Source organism: Ornithorhynchus anatinus, chromosome 1 (genome assembly GCF_004115215.2).
Source record: "Ornithorhynchus anatinus isolate Pmale09 chromosome 1, mOrnAna1.pri.v4, whole genome shotgun sequence".
NCBI classification, from domain to species: domain Eukaryota; kingdom Metazoa; phylum Chordata; class Mammalia; order Monotremata; family Ornithorhynchidae; genus Ornithorhynchus; species Ornithorhynchus anatinus.
Window position 1 is genome coordinate 169,501,663 of NC_041728.1, and position 4,563 is coordinate 169,506,225.

General features: G+C 44.5%; 1 non-coding gene across 1 annotated transcript; it reads left to right on the forward strand.

The window, feature by feature from the left end:
• Nucleotides 1-386: 386 nt before the first annotated feature.
• On the forward strand, nt 387-524 carry LOC114816176. The gene has a single exon (XR_003763947.1). It is a non-coding gene; the product is annotated as a small nucleolar RNA SNORA7 (small nucleolar RNA).
• The last annotated feature ends 4,039 nt before the right edge of the window (nt 525-4,563 follow it).

Consider the following 4,563-nt stretch of genomic DNA (forward strand, 5'->3'; position numbering starts at 1 on the left):
ATAAGTTGACTCTGTATAATAGTGATTTAATGAGACGTTCATCCCCTCGATTCTATTTATTGCTATTGTCTCGTCTGTCCGTCTCCCCCGATTAGACCGTAGGCCCGTCAGAGGGCAGGGACTGTCTCTATCCGTTACCGATTTGTCCATTCCAAGCGCTTAGTACAGTGCTCTGCACATAGTAAGCGCTCAATAAATACTATTGAATTGAATAGTATTCATTCGTTCGTTCGTTCATATTTATTGAGCACTTACTGTGTGCAAAGAACTCTACTGAGCACTTGGGAGAGTACAGTATAAAAATAAACAGACACATTCCCTGCACACACCGGGCTCACAGTCTAGAGGGGAAGATAGACATTATATAAATAAATTACAGGTGCTGTACCCTCTAATGATCGAACCTGGAGCGTTTCCAGTAGTCTACCAGCCTCGGCTATGGGAGGGAGAGTCAAGCAGAGGCATATCCATTCCATTCCGAGCTTGGCCAGTGGCTAACGAGTGGAAGGCAATCTGCTACAAGTCAAAACTCATCTGTGCTGGGCAGCAGCGACATAGGAGAGGGTTGAGGGCGGAGACTCAAGTTGACTGCTTGGAAGAAGGCAACGGTAAACCACTTCTGGATTTTTACCAAGAAAACTCTATGCATACATGACCAGAATGATTGCAGATGGAGGTGGGGCGTTCCGGGAGAGATGTGTCCATGGAGCCGCTCCGGGTCAGAGACGATTCGACAGCGTAAGACAGGACAAGACAAGACGTGAGTGCTGTGGGGCTGTGGGAGGGGATGAACAAAGGGAGCCAGTCGGGGCGAAGCAGACGGGAGTGGGAGAAGAGGAAAGGAGGGCTCAGTCAGGGAAGGCCTCTTGGAGGAGGCGTAGTAGCAGTATTTATCGAAGGTCTACTCGATGCAGTGCCTTCTACTTGGGAAGTACAGAATAACGGTGTGACTGTGGGCAAGTCACTTAACTTCTCTATGCCTCAGTTCCCTCATCTGTAAAATGGGGATTAAGACTGTGAGCCCCACGTGGGACAACCTGATTCCCCTATGTCTACCCCAGCGCTCAGAACAGTGCTCGGCACGTAGTAAGCGCTTAACAAATACCAACATTATTATTATAACGGTGACACATCCCCTGCCAACCAGGAGCTTACACTCTAACGGGGAGACAAATCGTGTAATTTGACACTCTTCTCCATGTTTGCCCGAAAGCACGGGGCAGGGAAACTACACTTCCTCCAAGAGTCCCTTTCCTGGGCTAAGCCCAGGAAGCTTCGACATTAAAGTTGAAGAATAAACAACCACAAGGAGAAAGGTGGCTAACCCGGCTCACCGCCCCTCTGCCGCCTGGTCCTGCTTTTGGAAGATTCGAAGAAGGGCTCTCTAAACTCTAGGCCCCAAGTCAGTGACGGTGTGTGACTCGGCAGGAAATTTCTTTGCCTAGCGCCATTTCCTCCATTTTGCCCATTTGCTGCTAGAATTCTAAGACAGCTGTGTGTTTCTTACTTGCTGTCACAAGCAAGACAGACATAATTCATCCTGCTGCTGACACCTGTCGCACTGCTAAGCCTTTTTATTTCCTTTCTTTACTCACCCCTCCCTCTGACCTCAACTCCCCTCCCCACTCCCTTGCTCCGCCCTCTCGGAATCCTTTACGCTTTCGTCCCGGCTCTTCCCGTACATTGAGACCCGAAATCCCGAATTCATTTTTCTTCACAGAACTGACCTCCATCTTGTCTATCTCGCCGCCAACCCCTCGCCCACGTCCCTTCTCCGTCCCTCCCCTTCCTATCTTGACAGACCCGTCACTCTCCCCACTTTCATACCTTTATTAAGGTCACATCTCCTTCAAGAGACCTTCCACAACTAAGCCCTCCTTCCCTCTACTCCCTTTCCCTCTGCTTCACCCTTAAACTTGGATTTGGATACTTTATTCATCCCCAGCCTCAGCCCCTCAGCACTTATGTAAATATAAATTATGTATTTTAATGTCTGGCTCCCACCTAGGCTGTAGTAATAACAACTATAGTAAACACAATAATAATAACTGTGGCATTTAAGTGCTTACTATGTGCCAGACACTGTATTAAAGAAGGTATAGTGGATAGAGCACGGGCCTGGATTCTAAATGTCATGTATTCTAATTTGGACCCCGCCACTTGTCTGCTGTGTACCCTTGGACAAGTCACTTCACTTCTCTGTACCTCAGTTACCTATCTGTAAAGTGGGGATTAAGACCGTGATCCCCAAATGGGACAGGGAATGAGTCAAACCTGATTATTTTGTATCTACCCCAGTGCTTAGTATGGTGCCTGGCACGTATTAAGCACTTAACAAATGCCATCATTATTATTATTATTATTTTAATCTATTTTATTAGGCACTGGGGTGGATACAAGCAAATTGGTTTGGACCCGGTCCTTGCCCTACATGGTGCTCACAGTCTTAATCCCCATTTTACAGATGAGATAACTGAGGCCCAGAGCAGTAAAGTGACTTGCCCAAGGTCACACAGCAGACTAGGCCATGCTGTTTCTTAAGGTGCTTCTCTGAAAACGTGCTTGTGGGCAGAGAATGTGTCTACCAACTCTGCTATATTGTACTCACACGAATACTTAGTGCAGTGCTCAAGCACACGGTAAGCTCTCAGTAAGCATAATTGATGACGATTATTCTCCATTCTCCCAGGGTCTAGGTTCTGGAGACTCCATCATCTTTTTGGAAATAAGAAAATAAACTTTAAGAAAACTAAAATGGCAGGAACAACTCTAACCACTTAACAACTATCCAGCATACTTAATCTGTATGCACAATTAGGGTAAATTTATACCAAATTGATTAAAATTTCAGCTTTCAGTAATGTATTTGATATATAAGTTTTAAATCACAGTATCTTGGAATAAGGTCCATACATCACTAAAATACACATTCCCACCTATTTCCTAAATTACCCAAGACTATATAACAATTTCTTAAATTTAGGGAAAAAATTTCCATATTAGGAATGATGATTCTTTTTTTCTCTCCAACATTCTTCACCTCAAATTTTATGTAAATTTAATTTAGCTCTCATCACACAATGTACAAGATGAATAGTATTAAGTTGGCAGGCGGATGGATAGTCATAACTTAATGTTGAAAAATCCACAAGAGAAGCTTGAGATAGAATAAGAAAAGTGGAAAGGAAAAGGGGAATAGCTTGGAAGGAAAGTTCAAGGAGCTTGGTTTCTCCTCTTTGTTGAATTCTGACCCGGTGGGAACATCTAGATGTCTTTCAGTCTTCATCCAGCAAAAAAAATCATCTGCTCGTATGATTGAAGCACTTCAGACATGGGTAATTCCTGTGTTGTGGTGAATGAGCTTGTGGTCCTATCCTCATGAACTGCCACTTCATCAGATTGCAGATGGAAGGAAGACATTTTCCAAACCACTGAACCAGCAGGCGAATGGGCTGGGAGGAAACCTCTAGCCAATCTTCTCACTCGGGTCCTGGGGCTTCCTATCTCCGGCAGTTTATAAGTCAAGGAGGTGAAAGTTCTCTAAGGTTTGGACGTGGGGCCGTGGGAAGCAGTGACAGATGTGGTCAGTTGTTTTTCCAAAGCAACTGAAGAACAAGAAACTCAAGGATCACAAATCAGGGACATAGGCGGCAAAAACCTGGAAGGCAATCTTTGATATAATCCTCCTTCTCTCCCCTGCTCCTGTGATCTCAAGAGAAAAATTAAGTTCTCCATCTTGAACTTCTCCCTCAGCCTTCATGTCCCCGAACTGCTGCAGCATTAAGGTATTCATCTGACTCTCTTCTGCGACTGAGTTAAAAATGAGTAAATGGAAGAATCACAACTGGGCATTCTTAGACAAGGCCTTTACCAAGTGATTTCTACTGATAAAGTGCCGATTTTTCTTGACTTCCTTCTCAAGCCCTGGCTATAGGTATCCTTTGGGGACTTGCAGTCATCCTGACCCTGTTTCTATAGGAATAATAATAGCGGTATTTTTTAGGTGCTTACTGTATGCCAACCACTGTACCAAGTGCTGGGGTAGATACAAAGATAATCAGTTAGGATCCAATCCCGGTTCCTCAGGGGGCTAGCAGACTAAATGGGAATGCCCCAGAAGTACACTTTGATGTATCTGTACATGTGAGAGATGAAAAGTTATAAATGTCAATAATCATGGTAGGGGAGGAGAGCAGACAGTAGGCCCGGAAAAAATCACTGCAATGGGGCAGGTTTTTAAAAGAACTCTTTGCCCTAGCAATCACCAAAAATTATCCAGAGACCCGCCCAGCTCATTCGTATTTATTGAGCACTTCTTGTGTGCACAGCATTGTACTGAGTATTTGGAAGAGTACAACGCAACAATAAATTGACCCATTCCCTGCCACAACAAGTTTACAATCTAGAGAGAGCTTAGAATCCCCAAACCTGCCGGCCCCTTTTCTCAACCCCAGATATCATAATCAATCAATCAACCAATCGCACTTACTGACCTCTTATAGCGTGCAAAGAACCATACTAAGCATTAGGGAAAGTACAATAGTGTTTAGTAAACATGATCCT